Source organism: Leptodactylus fuscus, chromosome 5, assembly GCF_031893055.1.
Source record: "Leptodactylus fuscus isolate aLepFus1 chromosome 5, aLepFus1.hap2, whole genome shotgun sequence".
Taxonomy (NCBI): domain Eukaryota; kingdom Metazoa; phylum Chordata; class Amphibia; order Anura; family Leptodactylidae; genus Leptodactylus; species Leptodactylus fuscus.
In genome coordinates, this window is record NC_134269.1 from 25,041,254 (window position 1) to 25,057,083 (window position 15,830).

Here is a 15,830-nt window from a genome sequence, read left to right on the forward strand (position 1 = left end):
TCAAGTAAGGCCAGATTCCGAACCCACCCATTCGACCGCCATGCCGCAGGCCACTCCCCTGCGCACCACTGTCCCTGAAAGTAAGCCCCAAACCCATGCGCCCCGGACGCGTCAGTAAACAATTCCAAATCCAGATTGGAAACAAGCGCCCCCTGCAACATCGACCGCCCATTATACTTAGACAGAAACCCCTCCCAAACCAACAGATCATCCCGCAATTCAGACCCCAAACGCACAAAATGAAAAGGACGCCGAACACCCGCCGTAGCAGCAGCCAGGCGCCGGCAAAACACCCTCCCCATGGGCATAATGCGACAAGCAAAGTTCAGGTGTCCTAGCAATGATTGTAAATCCCGCAACCTAAGCTTCCTTTGCCGCACCGCCCGCCCCACCAATTCCCGCAACTCAACCAACTTATCATCTGGCAATCTGCACTCCAACCGGTCGGTATCAATGACAATGCCCAAGAACTTGACCACTGTAGCCGGGCCTTCCGTCTTGTCCGGCGCCAAAGGGACACCAAAACTGCTGCAGGTATCCTTCATGGCCTGCAACAGCAATGGACACACCCACGTACCAGGAGGGCCAATAAACAAAAAATCGTCAAGGTAGTGCAGCACCGAGTCCACTTGCGCCCGGTGCCGCACCACCCATTCCAAAAAGGTGCTAAACTCCTCAAAATAAGCACAGGAGATTGAGCACCCCATTGGCAAACATTTGTCCACAAAATAACCCTCCTGCCACTTGCACCCAAGAAGGTGGAAGCTGTCAGGGTGCACTGGCAAAAGACGGAAGGCCGCCTCGATATCAGTCTTAGCAAGGAGTGCCCCCCTCCCATAACGACGCACCCAAGCCAGAGCCGCATCGAAGGAAGCGTAGGACACCGCACACAACGCGGGATCAATCCCGTCGTTGACCGAACCCCCTTCAGGGTGAGACAAGTGGTGAATGAGGCGGAATTTGTTAGGCTCCTTCTTAGGAACCACCCCCAACGGGGAGACCCGCAGACCTTCCAAAGGAGGCACCTCAAACGGTCCCGCCATACGGCCCAATTCCACCTCCTTCACCAGCTTGTCTGACACCACCTCAGGGTGAGCCAAAGCAGATACCAGATTTTTAGGCTCCCCCCCACTCCCCAAATTAGAACACGGAATCCGAAAACCGTCAGAAAACCCCGCAAACAAACGTGAGGCCGCCGACCTATTTGGATATTGCCCTAGAAACCCCACCATCTTTTCCACCCTCACCGGCGTCGCCCCTCTTGTTGTCAAAATCCCCTCCCTTTCCCTTCCCTTTTTTAAAACAGCGAGTGAGGGGGTGAGCCCCCCCACAACCGGAGCACTCGTGCTTAAAGCGACAGTCGCCGCCGAATTTACACTGCCCCTCATTGTACTGCCAACAGCACCCCCTACCTGTTCCAGCCGACCGCCCCGACGAGGACCCAGAGCCGCCGGCCCCGTCCCGAAAGGACTGACCCCCGCTAACACGAGTAGCCGCCATTAATTTCATCCACGAGCTAATATCCTTGTGATCCCAACGTAAGGAAGGACGCACCGCCTTCCGCTGACGAAAGTGTTCATCGTATCGCAGCCACGCGTTACCCCCGTAGACTCGATACGCCTCACCAATAGAGTCAAGGTAGCAAAATAGGGCCGAACAGTTGTCCGGCGCCTTTTCTCCTACCACACTGGCCATGATGCAGAAGGCCTGAAGCCAGTTCGAGAAGGTACGAGGAATGAGCCGATAACGGCGCCGCTCCTCCTCCTCCTTTTTACACTCATCAGGTTTCACCCGATCCAAATTAAACTTCTCAAGGGGGAGGAGAGAGAAGATCTCCACATACTCCCCCTTCCAGATCTTATCCCTCACCTCCTGTTTCAAGTGGGCCCCCAACGGCCCCTCAAAACAAACATACACCTCAGCCTTGGCGGAATCCGCCATACGGACATCTTCCTTCGCCTTCGCCGCCTCCGCCCCAGAAGAAGCGACGCCCCCGCTATCAACAACCCCCTCAACCGAATCCGCAGACACCCCTGAGCCCCCGCCAGCAGACCCCACACCACTGCCATCATCCGCCGGCTTAGCCGCAGACGACCCACCACAACCGCCACCAGGGGCCCCACAACAACACGCCCCCCCTGAGACACCCGGGGCCACACTTGAGCGCGCCGCCCCCCAAACACCCACCGGGGACCCCCCGCCAAACCCCCCCCCAGTACACAAAAACTGCTGAAACCCCTGAAAAAACCCCTGCATATTAGCAAAAAAGAGGGCCGGATCCCCCCCCCCCAACCCCCCCCCCCCCGGGAAATGCAGAAGGGGTGAAGGTCCACTCACCAGCTCGAGCGGGGGGTAGGTCCCCGGCAGCCGTCCCTCCTGAAGCCAGGCCACCTCCAGGCAGCGGTGCAGCAGCTGAAGATCCGGTGTGACAGGCCAGTGATGATCCGCCCGCAGCAGAGACAGCAGCTCCAGACGTCCCAGCCAGGCTGCTCCTGCAGCCAGCCCTCTCTCCAGGCTCTCCACTCCCACTAGGCCGTGTTGGAGGGGGCGGGGCCGCAGCTTCAGCCTCCTCCCCCTCTCCAGAACCATCATCCTCGTCATCGGAGGGGGCGGGGCTATATCCGGAAGCACCCGCCCCGCCGCCAGCCAGTTCAGGGGAACCACAAGATGGCCGCCGACCAGGTACTTCCGGGAAGGCCGCGGCCTGACGATCCAGGCTTGAGGCCCGACCCCCGGACTGGGAAGCCGAGCAAGAGGCAGAGGAGGCAGCTAGAGGCTCCGGAGCAACGCCGGACCTCCGTTCCCGACGGGCACGCCCCCTGCTAGGAACAGCAGCAGGGGAAGCAGCCGCAGCAGCACCAGCATGATCCCGACGCCAGGGGGAGGGGGACATGCGCCGGGATCCCCCTGGAGCCGCACGCCCAGGCCGCATGGATGGATTCCTCCCCACACTACCCACAGCCGACAGAGGACGCCGACCGGGGGACAGTGCCGGAGGGTCCCTGACGGGGCTCCGCTTGCGACGCCTGGGCTGCGGGGACAGCTCAGGACTGAGCCGTTCAGGAGGCCGGGCACGCCGTCTCGGCGGCCGAAGATCCCCTCCAGAGGCAGGAGAAGCATCCACCGGAGGGGCCCCCAAGAAACGCTCCCGAAGCCAGCCAGGGCCCTGGTGTAGAGCAGCCTGACGGATCTCCTGGAGCAGCGCGTCTAATTCAGCCATGGTAAGGGAACAACTTGTCACCACGATTCTCCTAGAGATAATGAGACCCTCACTAGGCTACCATATTTACAAAATATTCCCACTTTAACCCTCCCCTTGCCCTTAGTCTCACCCCTTAACCTTAACTTGCCCTAACTGCTCCTCATCCCATTTATAGTCATGTGCTACACTCCACTACCCTTTCAGGTACGTTACGTTCTGCTGCCTGTGGCGTGAGGCTGAGCTAGTAAGCGAAAAAGTTTCCTGGCTTTGAGTACTCTACTTTTACGTCACGCTTAGAGGGAGCCTGTCACCAGAACCCGGCATATCAACCCAGCCCTGCCGACAGATAGGTTAGGGTCGCCTGAGTCAAACAGCGTTTTCTCCTGCTGAAGGGGTGCCTCCGTTGCCCAGATATGGCTGTTTTTGTCGATACGCAAAAGAGCTCCCTGGAGCGACCAGGGAGCTCATTCCTCCAAAGAGCTCATTTCCATCTTGACAAAAACAGCCATATCTCGGCAAGGGAGGCACCCAGTCACAAGGGGGATGCACTGTTTGATTCAGGTGACCATAACCTATCTTTCAGCGGGGGTGGAGTCAATGCCCTGGGTTCTGCTGATAGGCTCACCTCCGGTCTCCTTGTTAGCGCAGTAGGTAGCGTGTCAGTCTGATAATCTGAAGGTCGTGAGTTTGATCCTCACACGGGGAAAATTTGTAGCAAGCTTTTTCTATCCCTCTTGCCTCGAAAGCCACAGTCCGTCGCCACTGCGGACCCAAACGTTAACGATGAAACGGTAAGGGGAGCCAAGCTGAAAGAGGGGATACAGGAGGTCTTTGAGTCCCTTCCCTGGACACCTTGGAGTTAGAAGGGAGAGATGGGAACTTTGGGAACGTTTTGATCTATGAAGCCAAACTGGGGTGTTGTGCCGAAGGAAGGAAGAGCTAAAAGCGGTCTTGGGCGTTTGTGGCCGCCCGCCGACAGCATCTCCGACCCAAAAGCTTTAACGCCGCAATGCGGTTTCAGGATTGGTGCAAGTTTAGAAAAAGGCTCATTCCCATACCGGGAGTCGAACCCGGGCCACCTGGGTGAAAACCAGGAATCCTAACCGCTAGACCATATGGGAACTGTGGCGTGAGGCTGAGCTAGTTATCAAAAAAGTTTCCTGGCTTTGAGTACTCTACTTTTACGTCACGCTTAGAGGGAGCCTGTCACCAGAACCCGGCATATCAACCCAGCCCCGCCGACAGATAGGTTAGGGTTGCCTGAGTCAAACAGCGTTTTCTCCTGCTGAAGGGGTGCCTCCGTTGCCCAGATATGGCTGTTTTTGTCTTATACGCAAAAGAGCTCCCTGGAGCGACCAGGGCGGTGCCGTTGCTCCAAAGTGTTGAGCGGCAACGCCCTCATTCCTCCAAAGAGCTCATTTCCATATTGAGAAAAACAGCCATATCTCGGCAAGAGAGGCACCCAGTCACAACGGGGAAACGCCGTTTGTTTCAGGTGACCCTCAGTTGACCCTAACCTATCTTTCAGCGGCGCCGAGTCGATGCTCTGCGTTCTGCTGACAGACTCGCTTCCGGTTGCCTCGTTAGCGCAGTAGGTAGCGCGTCAGTCTCATAATCTGAAGGTCGTGAGTTCGATCCTCACACGGGGCACTTTTGTCACGAGATTTTTCTCTCCCTCTTGCCCCGATAACCACAGTCCTTCGCCACTGCGGACCCAAACGTTACCGATGAAACACTAAGGGGAGCCAAGCTGACAGAGGGGATACAGGGGGTCTTTGAGTCCCTTCCCTGGACACCTTGGAGTTGGAAGGGAGAGATGAGAACGTTTTGAGCTATGAAGCCATACTGGGGTCTTGTGCCGAAGGAAGGAAGGGCTAAAAGCGGTCTTTGGCGTTTGCGGCCGCCCGCCGACAGCAGGTCCGACCCAAAGACTTTAACGCTGCAACGCGGTTTCTGGATTGGTGTAAGTCTAGAAAAAGGCTCATTCCCATACCGGGAGTCGAACCCGGGCCGCCTGGGTGAGAACCAGGAATCCTAACCGCTAGACCATATTGGAACCACGGCGTGGGGCTGAGCTAGTAATCGAAAAAGTTTTCTGGCTTTGAGTACTCTACTTTTACGTCACGCTCAGAGCGAGCCTGTCACCAGATCCCGGCATATCAACCCAGCCCCGCCGACAGATAGGTTAAGGTCGCCTGAATCAAACAGCGTTTTTCCCTGCTGAAGAGGTGCCTCCGTTGCCCAGATATGGCTGTTTTTGTCGATACGCAAAAGAGCTCCCTGGAGCGACCAGGGAGCTCATTCCTCCAAAGAGCTCATTTCCATCTTGACAAAAACAGCCATATCTCGGCAAGGGAGGCACCCAGTCACAAGGGGGATGCACTGTTTGATTCAGGTGACCATAACCTATCTTTCAGCGGGGGTGGAGTCAATGTCCTGGGTTCTGGTGACAGGCTCACCTCCGGTCGCCTCGTTAGCGCAGTAGGTAGCGTGTCAGTCTCATAATCTGAAGGTTGTGAGTTCGATCCTCACACGGGGCAAATTTGTCGCAAGCTTTTTCTATCCCTCTTGCCCCGAAAGCCACAGTCCGTCGCCACTGCGGACCCAAACGTTAACGATGAAACGGTAAGGGGAGCCAAGCTGACAGAGGGGATACAGGAGGTCTTTGAGTCTTTGAGCTCACCTCCGGTCGCCTCGTTAGCGCAGAAGGTAGCGTGTCAGTCTCATAATCTGAAGGTCGTGAGTTCGATCATCACACGGGGAAAATTTGTCGCAAACTTTTTCTATCCCTCTTGCCCCGAAAGCCACAGTCCGTCGCCACTGCGGACCCAAACGTTAACGATGAAATGGTAAGGGGAGCCAAGCTGACAGAGGGGATACAGGAGGTCTTTGAGTCCCTTCCCTGGACACCTTGGAGTTAGAAGGGAGAGATGGGAACTTTGGGAACGTTTTGATCTATGAAGCCAAACTGGGGTGTTGTGCCGAAGGAAGGAAGAGCTAAAAGCGGTCTTGGGCGTTTGTGGCCGCCCGCCGACAGCATCTCCGACCCAAATGCTTTAACGCCGCAATGCGGTTTCAGGATTGGTGCAAGTTTAGAAAAAGGCTCATTCCCATACCGGGAGTAGAAACCGGGCCACCTGGGTGAAAACCAGGAATCCTAACCGCTAGACCATATGGGAACTGTGGCGTGAGGCTGAGCTAGTTATCAAAAAAGTTTCCTGGCTTTGAGTACTCTACTTTTACGTCACGCTTAGAGGGAGCCTGTCACCAGAACCCGGCATATCAACCCAGCCCCGCCGACAGATAGGTTAGGGTTGCCTGAGTCAAACAGCGTTTTCTCCTGCTGAAGGGGTGCCTCCGTTGCCCAGATATGGCTGTTTTTGTCTTATACGCAAAAGAGCTCCCTGGAGCGACCAGGGCGGTGCCGTTGCTCCAAAGTGTTGAGCGGCAACGCCCTCATTCCTCCAAAGAGCTCATTTCCATATTGAGAAAAACAGCCATATCTCGGCAAGAGAGGCACCCAGTCACAACGGGGAAACGCCGTTTGATTCAGGTGACCCTCAGTTGACCCTAACCTATCTTTCAGCGGCGCCGAGTCGATGCTCTGGGTTCTGCTGACAGACTCGCTTCCGGTTGCCTCGGTAGTGCAGTAGGTAGCGCGTCAGTCTCATAATCTGAAGGTCGTGAGTTCGATCCTCACACGGGGCACTTTTGTCATGAGATTTTTCTCTCCCTCTTTCCCCGATAACCACAGTCCTTCGCCACTGCGGACCCAAACGTTACCGATGAAACACTAAGGGGAGCCAAGCTGACAGAGGGGATACAGGGGGTCTTTGAGTCCCTTCCCTGGACACCTTGGAGTTGGAAGGGAGACATGAGAACGTTTTGAGCTATGAAGCCATACTGGGGTCTTGTGCCGAAGGAAGGAAGGGCTAAAAGCGGTCTTTGGCGTTTGCGGCCGCCCGCCGACAGCAGGTCCGACCCAAAGACTTTAACGCTGCAACGCGGTTTCTGGATTGGTGTAAGTCTAGAAAAAGGCTCATTCCCATACCGGGAGTCGAACCCGGGCCGCCTGGGTGAGAACCAGGAATCCTAACCGCTAGACCATATGGGAACCATGGCGTGGGGCTGAGCTAGTAATCGAAAAAGTTTTCTGGCTTTGAGTACTCTACTTTTACGTCCCGCTCAGAGCGAGCCTGTCACCAGATCCCGGCATATCAACCCAGCCCCGCCGACAGATAGGTTAAGGTCGCCTGAATCAAACAGCGTTTTTCCCTGCTGAAGAGGTGCCTCTGTTGCCCAGATATGGCTGTTTTTGTCGATACGCAAAAGAGCTCCCTGGAGCGACCAGGGAGCTCATTCCTCCAAAGAGCTCATTTCCATCTTGACAAAAACAGCCATATCTCGGCAAGGGAGGCACCCAGTCACAAGGGGGATGCACTGTTTGATTCAGGTGACCATAACCTATCTTTCAGCAGGGGTGTAGTCAATGCCCTGGGTTCTGCTGACAGGCTCACCTCCGGTCGCCTCGTTAGCGCAGTAGGTAGCGTGTCAGTCTCATAATCTGAAGGTCGTGAGCTCGATCCTCACACGGGGCAAATTTGTCGCAAGCTTTTTCTATCCCTCTTGCCCCGAAAGCCACAGTCCGTCGCCACTGCGGACCCAAACGTTAACGTTGAAAAGGTAAGGGGAGCCAAGCTGACAGAGGGGATACAGGAGGTCTTTGAGTCCCTTCCCTGGACACCTTGGAGTTAGAAGGGAGAGATGGGAACGTTGGGAACGTTTTGATCTATGAAGCCAAACTGGGGTGTTGTGCCGAAGGAAGGAAGAGCTAAAAGCGGTCTTGGGCGTTTGTGGCCGCTCGCCGACAGCATCTCCGACCCAAATGCTTTAACGCCGCAATGCGGTTTCAGGATTGGTGCAAGTTTAGAAAAAGGCTCATTCCCATACCGGAAGTCGAACCCGGGCCACCTGGGTGAAAACCAGGAATCCTAACCGCTAGACCATATGGGAACTGTGGCGTGAGGCTGAGCTAGTAAGCGAAAAAGTTTCCTGGCTTTGAGTACTCTACTTTTACGTCATGCTTAGAGGGAGCCTGTCACCAGAACCCGGCATATCAACCCAGCCCCGCCGACAGATAGGTTAGGGTCGCCTGAGTCAAACAGCGTTTTCTCCTGCTGAAGGGGTGCCTCCGTTGCCCAGATATGGCTGTTTTTGTCTTATACGCAAAAGAGCTCCCTGGAGCGACCAGGGCGGTGCCGTTGCTCCAAAGTGTTGAGCGGCAACGCCCTCATTCCTCCAAAGAGCTCATTTCCATATTGAGAAAAACAGCCATATCTCGGCAAGAGAGGCACCCAATCACAACGGGGAAACGCCGTTTGATTCAGGTGACCCTCAGTTGACCCTAACCTATCTTTCAGCGGCGCCGAGTCGATGCTCTGGGTTCTGCTGACAGACTCGCTTCAAGTTGCCTCGTTAGCGCAGTAGGTAGCGCGTCAGTCTCATAATCTGAAGGTCGTGAGTTCGATCCTCACATGGGGCACTTTTGTCACGAGATTTTTCTCTCCCTCTTGCTCCAATAACCACAGTCCTTCGCAACTGCGGACCCAAACGTTACCGATGAAACACTAAGGGGAGCCAAGCTGACAGAGGGGATACAGGGGGTCTTTGAGTCCCTTCCCTGGACACCTTGGAGTTGGAAGGGAGACATGAGAACGTTTTGAGCTATGAAGCCATACTGGGGTCTTGTGCCGAAGGAAGGAAGGGCTAAAAGCGGTCTTTGGCGTTTGCGGCCGCCCGCCGACAGCAGGTCCGACCCAAAGACTTTAACGCTGCAACGCGGTTTCTGGATTGGTGTAAGTCTAGAAAAAGGCTCATTCCCATACCGGGAGTCGAACCCAGGCCGCCTGGGTGAGAACCAGGAATCCTAACCGCTAGACCATATGGGAACCATGGCGTAGGGCTGCGCTAGTAATCGAAAAAGTTTTCTGGCTTTGAGTACTCTACTTTTACGTCACGCTCAGAGCGAGCCTGTCACCAGATCCCGGCATATCAACCCAGCCCCGCCGACAGATAGGTTAAGGTCGCCTGAATCAAACAGCGTTTTTCCCTGCTGAAGAGGTGCCTCCGTTGCCCAGATATGGCTGTTTTTGTCGATACGCAAAAGAGCTCCCTGGAGCGACCAGGGAGCTCATTCCTCCAAAGAGCTCATTTCCATCTTGACAAAAACAGCCATATCTCGGCAAGGGAGGCACCCAGTCACAAGGGGGATGCACTGTTTGATTCAGGTGACCATAACCTATCTTTCAGCGGGGGTGGAGTCAATGCCCTGGGTTCTGCTGACAGGCTCACCTCCGGTCGCCTCGTTAGCGCAGTAGGTAGCGTGTCAGTCTCATAATCTGAAGGTTGTGAGCTCGATCCTCACACGGGGCAAATTTGTCGCAAGCTTTTTCTATCCCTCTTGCCCCGAAAGCCACAGTCCGTCGCCACTGCGGACCCAAACGTTATCGATGAAACGGTAAGGGGAGCCAAGCTGACAGAGGGGATACAGGAGGTCTTTGAGTCCCTTCCCTGGACACCTTGGAGTTAGAAGGGAGAGATGGGAACGTTGGGAACGTTTTGATCTATGAAGCCAAACTGGGGTGTTGTGCCGAAGGAAGGAAGAGCTAAAAGCGGTCTTGGGCGTTTGTGGCCGCCCGCCGACAGCATCTCCGACCCAAATGCTTTAACGCCGCAATGCGGTTTCAGGATTGGTGCAAGTTTAGAAAAAGGCTCATTCCCATACCGGGAGTCGAAACCGGGCCGCCTGGGAGAAAACCAGGAATCCTAACCACTAGACCATATGGAAACTGTGGCGTGAGGCTGAGCTAGTAAGCGAAAAAGTTTCCTGGCTTTGAGTACTCTACTTTTACATCACGCTTAGAGGGAGCCTGTCACCAGAACCCGGCATATCAACCCAGCCCCGCCGACAGATAGGTTAGGGTCGCCTGAGTCAAACAGCGTTTTCTCCTGCTGAAGGGGTGCCTCCGTTGCCCAGATATGGCTGTTTTTGTCTTATACGCAAAAGAGCTCCCTGGAGCGACCAGGGCGGTGCCGTTGCTCCAAAGTGTTGAGCGGCAACGCCCTCATTCCTCCAAAGAGCTCATTTCCATATTGAGAAAAACAGCCATATCTCGGCAAGAGAGGCACCCAGTCACAACGGGGAAACGCCGTTTGATTCAGGTGACCCTCAGTTGACCCTAACCTATCTTTCAGCGGCGCCGAGTCGATGCTCTGGGTTCTGCTGACAGACTCGCTTCCGGTTGCCTCGTTAGCGCAGTAGGTAGCGTGTCAGTCTCATAATCTGAAGGTCGTGAGTTCGATCCTCACACCGGGCAAATTTGTCGCAAGCTTTTTCTATCCCTCTTGCCTCGAAAGCCACAGTCCGTCGCCACTGCGAACCCAAACGTTAACGATGAAACGGTAAGGGGAGCCAAGCTGACAGAGGGGATACAGGAGGTCTTTGAGTCCCTTCCCTGGACACCTTGGAGTTAGAAGGGAGAGATGGAACTTTTGGAACGTTTTGATCTATGAAGCCAAACTGGGGTGTTGTGCCGAAGGAAGGAAGAGCTAAAAGCGGTCTTGGGCGTTTGTGGCCGCCCGCCGACAGCATTTCCGTCCCAAATGCTTTAACGCCGCAATGCGGTTTCAGGATTGGTGCAAGTTTAGAAAAAGGCTCATTCCCATACCGGGAGTCGAACACGGGCCGCCTGGGTGAAAACCAGGAATCCTAACCGCTAGACCATATGGGAACTGTGGCATGAGGCTGAGCTAGTAAGCGAAAAAGTTGCCTAGCTTTGAGTACTCTACTTTTATGTCACGCTTAGAGGGAGCCTGTCACCAGAACCCGGCATATCAACCCAGCCTCGCCGACAGATAGGTTAGGGTCGCCTGAGTCAAACAGCGTTTTCTCCTGCTGAAGGGGTGCCTCCGTTGCCCAGATATGGCTGTTTTTGTCTTATACGCAAAAGAGCTCCCTGGAGCGACCAGGGCGGTGCCGTTGCTCCAAAGTGTTGAGCGGCAACGCCCTCATTCCTCCAAAGAGCTCATTTCCATATTGAGAAAAACAGCCATATCTCGGCAAGAGAGGCACCCAGTCACAACGGGGAAACGCCGTTTGATTCAGGTGACCCTCAGTTGACCCAAACCTATCTTTCAGCGGCGCCGAGTCGATGCTCTGGGTTCTGCTGACAGACTCGCTTCCGGTTGCCTCGTTAGCGCAGCAGGTAGCGCGTCAGTCTCATAATCTAAAGGACGTGAGTTCGATCCTCACATGGGGCACTTTTGTCACGAGATTTTTCTCTCCGTTGGGAACGTTTTGATCTATGAAGCCAAACTGGGGTGTTGTGCCGAAGGAAGGAAGAGCTAAAAGCGGTCTTGGGCGTTTGTGGCCGCCCGCCGACAGCATCTCCGACCCAAATGCTTTAACGCCGCAATGCGGTTTCAGGATTGGTGCAAGTTTAGAAAAAGGCTCATTCCCATACCGGGAATCGAACCCGGGACACCTGGGTGAAAACCAGGAATCCTAACCGCTAGACCATATGGGAACTGTGGCGTGAAGGATGAGCTAGTAAGCGAAAAAGTTTCCTGGCTTTGAGTACTCTACTTTTACGTCACGCTTAGAGGGAGCCTGTCACCAGAACCCGGCATATCAACCCAGCCTCGCCGACAGATAGGTTAGGGTCGCCTGAGTCAAACAGCGTTTTCTCCTGCTGAAGGGGTGCCTCCGTTGCCCAGATATGGCTGTTTTTGTCTTATACGCAAAAGAGCTCCCTGGAGCGACCAGGGCGGTGCCGTTGCTCCAAAGTGTTGAGCGGCAACGCCCTCATTCCTCCAAAGAGCTCATTTCCATATTGAGAAAAACAGCCATATCTCGGCAAGAGAGGCACCCAGTCACAACGGGGAAACGCCGTTTGATTCAGGTGACCCTCAGTTGACCCTAACCTATCTTTCAGCGGCGCCGAGTCGATGCTCTGGGTTCTGCTGACAGACTCGCTTCTGGTTGCCTCGTTAGCGCAGTAAGTAGCGCGTCAGTCTCATAATCTGAAGGTCGTGAGTTCGATCCTCACACGGGGCATTTTTGTCACGAGATTTTTCTCTCCCTCTTGCCCCGATAACCACAGGCCTTTGCCACTGCTGACCCAAACGTTACCGATGAAACACTAAGGGGAGCCAAGCTGACAGAGGGGATACAGGGGGTCTTTGAGTCCCTTCCCTGGACACCTTGGAGTTGGAAGGGAGAGATGAGAACGTTTTGAGCTATGAAGCCATACTGGGGTCTTGTGCCGAAGGAAGGAAGGGCTAAAAGCGGTCTTTGGCGTTTGCGGCTGCCCGCCGACAGCAGGTCCGACCCAAAGACTTTAACGCTGCAACGCGGTTTCTGGATTGGTGTAAGTCTAGAAAAAGGCTCATTCCCATACCGGGAGTCGAACCCGGGCCGCCTGGGTGAGAACCAGGAATCCTAACCGCTAGACCATATGGGAACCATGGCGTGGGGTTGAGCTAGTAATCGAAAAAGTTTTCTGGCTTTGAGTACTCTACTTTTACGTCACGCTCAGAGCGAGCCTGTCACCAGATCCCGGCATATCAACCCAGCCCCGCCGACAGATAGGTTAAGGTCGCCTGAATCAAACAGCGTTTTTCCCTGCTGAAGAGGTGCCTCCATTGCCCAGATATGGCTGTTTTTGTCGATACGCAAAAGAGCTCCCTGGAGCGACCAGGGAGCTCATTCCTCCAAAGAGCTCATTTCCATCTTGACAAAAACAGCCATATCTCGGCATGGGAGGCACCCAGTCACAAGAGAGATGCACTGTTTGATTCAGGTGACCATAACCTATCTTTCAGCGGGGGTGAAATCAATGCCCTGGGATCTGCTGACAGGCTCACCTCCGGTCGCCTCGTTAGCGCAGTAGGTAGCGTGTCAGTCTCATAATCTGAAGGTCGTGAGTTCGATCCTCACACGGGGCAAATTTGTCGCAAGCTTTTTCTATCCCTCTTGCCCCCAAAGCCACAGTCCGTCGCCACTGCGGACCCAAACGTTAACGATGAAACGGTAAGGGGAGCCAAGCTGACAGAGGGGATACAGGAGGTCTTTGAGTCCCTTCCCTGGACACCTTGGAGTTAGAAGGGAGAGATGGGAACGTTGGGAACGTTTTGATCTATGAAGCCAAACTGGGGTGTTGTGCCGAAGGAAGGAAGAGCTAAAAGCCGTCTTGGGCGTTTGTGGCCGTCCGCCGACAGCATCTCCGACCCAAATGCTTTAACGCTGCAATGCGGTTTCAGGATTGGTGCAAGTTTAGAAAAAGGCTCATTCCCATACCGGAAGTCCAAACCTGGCCGCATGCGTGAAAACCAGGAATCCTAACCGCTAGACCATATGGGAACTGTGGCATGAGGTTGAGCTAGTAAGCGAAAAAGTTTCCTGGCTTTGAGTACTCTACTTTTACGTCACGCTTAGAGAGAGCCTGTCACCAGAACCCGGCATATCAACTCAGCCCCGCCGACAGATAGGTTAGGGTCGCCTGAGTCAAACAGCGTTTTCTCCTGCTGAAAGGGGGCCTCCGTTGCCCAGATATGGCTGTTTTTGTCTTATACGCAAAAGAGCTCCCTGGAGCGACCAGGGCGGTGCCGTTGCTCCAAAGTGTTGAGCGGCAACGCCCTCATTCCTCCAAAGAGCTTATTTCCATATTGAGAAAAACAGCCATATCTCGGCAAGAGAGGCACCCAGTCACAACGGGGAAACGCCGTTTGATTCAGGTGACCCTCAGTTGACCCTAACCTATCTTTCAGCGGCGCCGAGTCGATGCTCTGGGTTCTGCTGACAGACTCGCTTCCGGTTTCCTCGTTGTCGCAGTAGGTAGCGCGTCAGTCTCATAATCTGAAGGTCGTGAGTTCGATCCTCACACGGGGCACTTTTGTCACGAGATTTTTCTCTCCCTCTTGCCCCGATAACCACAGTCCTTCGCCACTGCGGACCCAAACGTTACCGATGAAACACTAAGGGGAGCCAAGCTGACAGAGGGGATACAGGGGGTCTTTGAGTCCCTACCCTGGACACCTTGGAGTTGGAAGGGAGAGATGAGAACGTTTTGAGCTATGAAGCCATACTGGGGTCTTGTGCCGAAGGAAGGAAGGGCTAAAAGCGGTCTTTGGCGTTTGCGGCCGCCCGCCGACAGCAGGTCCGACCCAAAGACTTTAACGCTGCAACGCGGTTTCTGGATTGGTGTAAGTCTAGAAAAAGGCTCATTCCCATACCAGGAGTCAAACCCGGGCCGCCTGGGTGAGAACCAGGAATCCTAACCGCTAGACCATATGGGAACCATGGTGTGGGGCTGAGCTAGTAATCGAAAAAGTTTTCTGGCTTTGAGTACTCTACTTTTACGTCACGCTCAGAGCGAGCCTGTCACCAGATCCCGGCATATCAACCCAGCCCCGCCGACAGATAGGTTAAGGTCGTCTGAATCAAACAGCGTTTTTCCCTGCTGAAGAGGTGCCTCCGTTGCCAAGATATGGCTGTTTTTGTCAATACGCAAAAGAGCTCCCTGGAGCGACCAGGGAGCTCATTCCTCCAAAGAGCTCATTTCCATCTTGACAAAAACAGCCATATCTCGGCAAGGGAGGCACCCAGTCACAAGGGGGATGCACTGTTTGATTCAGGTGACCATAACCTATCTTTCAGCGGGGGTGAAGTCAATGCCCTGGGTTCTGCTGACAGGCTCACCTCCGGTCGCCTCGTTAGCGCAGTAGGTAGCGTGTCAGTCTCATAATCTGAAGGTCGTGAGCTCAATCCTCACACGGGGCAAATTTGTTGCAAGCTTTTTCTATCCCTCTTGCCCCGAAAGCCACAGTCCGTCGCCACTGCGGGCCCAAACGTTAACGATGAAACGGTAAGGGGAGCCAAGCTGACAGAGGGGATACAGTAGGTCTTTGAGTCCCTTCCCTGGACACCTTGGAGTTAGAAGGGAGAGTTGGGAACGTTTTGATCTATGAAGCCAAACTGGGGTGTTGTGCCGAAGGAAGGAAGAGCTAAAAGCCGTCTTGGGCGTTTGTGGCCGTCCGCCGACAGCATCTCTGACCCAAATGCTTTAACGCTGCAATGCGGTTTCAGGATTGGTGCAAGTTTAGAAAAAGGCTCATTCCCATACCAGAAGTCCAAACCTGGCCGCATGCGTGAAAACCAGGAATCCTAACCACTAGACCATATGGGAACTGTGGCGTGAGGCTGAGCTAGTAAGCGAAAAAGTTTCCTGGCTTTGAGTACTCTACTTTTACGTCACGCTTAGAGGGAGCCTGTCACCAGAACCCGGCATATCAACCCAGCCCCGCCGACAGATAGGTTAGGGTCGCCTGAGTCAAACAGCGTTTTCTCCTGCTGAAGGGGTGCCTCCGTTGCCCAGATATGGCTGTTTTTGTCTTATACGCAAAAGAGCTCCCTGGAGCGACCAGGGCGGTGCCGTTGCTCCAAAGTGTTGAGCGGCAACGCCCTCATTCCGCCAAAGAGCTCATTTCCATATTGAGAAAAACAGCCATATCTCGGCAAGAGAGGCACCCAGTCACAACGGGGAAACGCCGTTTGATTCAGGTGACCCTC

General features: G+C 54.5%; 22 non-coding genes across 22 annotated transcripts; 13 read left to right on the forward strand and 9 right to left on the reverse strand.

The window, feature by feature from the left end:
• The first annotated feature begins 3,835 nt into the window (after nucleotides 1-3,835).
• Nucleotides 3,836-3,908, forward strand: TRNAI-GAU (transfer RNA isoleucine (anticodon GAU)). Its single transcript has one exon. It is a non-coding gene; the product is annotated as a tRNA-Ile (tRNA).
• Nucleotides 3,909-4,251: 343 nt separating this feature from the next.
• Nucleotides 4,252-4,323, reverse strand: TRNAE-UUC (transfer RNA glutamic acid (anticodon UUC)). Its single transcript has one exon. It is a non-coding gene; the product is annotated as a tRNA-Glu (tRNA).
• Nucleotides 4,324-4,779: 456 nt separating this feature from the next.
• TRNAM-CAU (transfer RNA methionine (anticodon CAU)) lies at nucleotides 4,780-4,852 on the forward strand. The gene has a single exon. It is a non-coding gene; the product is annotated as a tRNA-Met (tRNA).
• Nucleotides 4,853-5,186: 334 nt separating this feature from the next.
• Nucleotides 5,187-5,258, reverse strand: TRNAE-CUC (transfer RNA glutamic acid (anticodon CUC)). Its single transcript has one exon. It is a non-coding gene; the product is annotated as a tRNA-Glu (tRNA).
• A 411-nt stretch (nucleotides 5,259-5,669) lies between these two features.
• TRNAM-CAU (transfer RNA methionine (anticodon CAU)) lies at nucleotides 5,670-5,742 on the forward strand. The gene has a single exon. It is a non-coding gene; the product is annotated as a tRNA-Met (tRNA).
• Nucleotides 5,743-6,837: 1,095 nt separating this feature from the next.
• TRNAM-CAU (transfer RNA methionine (anticodon CAU)) lies at nucleotides 6,838-6,910 on the forward strand. The gene has a single exon. It is a non-coding gene; the product is annotated as a tRNA-Met (tRNA).
• Nucleotides 6,911-7,244: 334 nt separating this feature from the next.
• On the reverse strand, nucleotides 7,245-7,316 carry TRNAE-CUC (transfer RNA glutamic acid (anticodon CUC)). The gene has a single exon. It is a non-coding gene; the product is annotated as a tRNA-Glu (tRNA).
• A 411-nt stretch (nucleotides 7,317-7,727) lies between these two features.
• TRNAM-CAU (transfer RNA methionine (anticodon CAU)) lies at nucleotides 7,728-7,800 on the forward strand. Its single transcript has one exon. It is a non-coding gene; the product is annotated as a tRNA-Met (tRNA).
• Nucleotides 7,801-8,143: 343 nt separating this feature from the next.
• TRNAE-UUC (transfer RNA glutamic acid (anticodon UUC)) lies at nucleotides 8,144-8,215 on the reverse strand. The gene has a single exon. It is a non-coding gene; the product is annotated as a tRNA-Glu (tRNA).
• Nucleotides 8,216-8,671: 456 nt separating this feature from the next.
• On the forward strand, nucleotides 8,672-8,744 carry TRNAM-CAU (transfer RNA methionine (anticodon CAU)). The gene has a single exon. It is a non-coding gene; the product is annotated as a tRNA-Met (tRNA).
• Nucleotides 8,745-9,078: 334 nt separating this feature from the next.
• Nucleotides 9,079-9,150, reverse strand: TRNAE-CUC (transfer RNA glutamic acid (anticodon CUC)). Its single transcript has one exon. It is a non-coding gene; the product is annotated as a tRNA-Glu (tRNA).
• A 411-nt stretch (nucleotides 9,151-9,561) lies between these two features.
• TRNAM-CAU (transfer RNA methionine (anticodon CAU)) lies at nucleotides 9,562-9,634 on the forward strand. Its single transcript has one exon. It is a non-coding gene; the product is annotated as a tRNA-Met (tRNA).
• Nucleotides 9,635-10,505: 871 nt separating this feature from the next.
• TRNAM-CAU (transfer RNA methionine (anticodon CAU)) lies at nucleotides 10,506-10,578 on the forward strand. Its single transcript has one exon. It is a non-coding gene; the product is annotated as a tRNA-Met (tRNA).
• Nucleotides 10,579-10,920: 342 nt separating this feature from the next.
• TRNAE-UUC (transfer RNA glutamic acid (anticodon UUC)) lies at nucleotides 10,921-10,992 on the reverse strand. Its single transcript has one exon. It is a non-coding gene; the product is annotated as a tRNA-Glu (tRNA).
• A 456-nt stretch (nucleotides 10,993-11,448) lies between these two features.
• TRNAM-CAU (transfer RNA methionine (anticodon CAU)) lies at nucleotides 11,449-11,521 on the forward strand. The gene has a single exon. It is a non-coding gene; the product is annotated as a tRNA-Met (tRNA).
• A 194-nt stretch (nucleotides 11,522-11,715) lies between these two features.
• Nucleotides 11,716-11,787, reverse strand: TRNAE-UUC (transfer RNA glutamic acid (anticodon UUC)). The gene has a single exon. It is a non-coding gene; the product is annotated as a tRNA-Glu (tRNA).
• A 457-nt stretch (nucleotides 11,788-12,244) lies between these two features.
• Nucleotides 12,245-12,317, forward strand: TRNAM-CAU (transfer RNA methionine (anticodon CAU)). Its single transcript has one exon. It is a non-coding gene; the product is annotated as a tRNA-Met (tRNA).
• Nucleotides 12,318-12,651: 334 nt separating this feature from the next.
• TRNAE-CUC (transfer RNA glutamic acid (anticodon CUC)) lies at nucleotides 12,652-12,723 on the reverse strand. Its single transcript has one exon. It is a non-coding gene; the product is annotated as a tRNA-Glu (tRNA).
• A 411-nt stretch (nucleotides 12,724-13,134) lies between these two features.
• Nucleotides 13,135-13,207, forward strand: TRNAM-CAU (transfer RNA methionine (anticodon CAU)). Its single transcript has one exon. It is a non-coding gene; the product is annotated as a tRNA-Met (tRNA).
• Nucleotides 13,208-14,078: 871 nt separating this feature from the next.
• Nucleotides 14,079-14,151, forward strand: TRNAM-CAU (transfer RNA methionine (anticodon CAU)). Its single transcript has one exon. It is a non-coding gene; the product is annotated as a tRNA-Met (tRNA).
• A 334-nt stretch (nucleotides 14,152-14,485) lies between these two features.
• On the reverse strand, nucleotides 14,486-14,557 carry TRNAE-CUC (transfer RNA glutamic acid (anticodon CUC)). The gene has a single exon. It is a non-coding gene; the product is annotated as a tRNA-Glu (tRNA).
• A 411-nt stretch (nucleotides 14,558-14,968) lies between these two features.
• TRNAM-CAU (transfer RNA methionine (anticodon CAU)) lies at nucleotides 14,969-15,041 on the forward strand. The gene has a single exon. It is a non-coding gene; the product is annotated as a tRNA-Met (tRNA).
• Nucleotides 15,042-15,830: the final 789 nt, after the last annotated feature.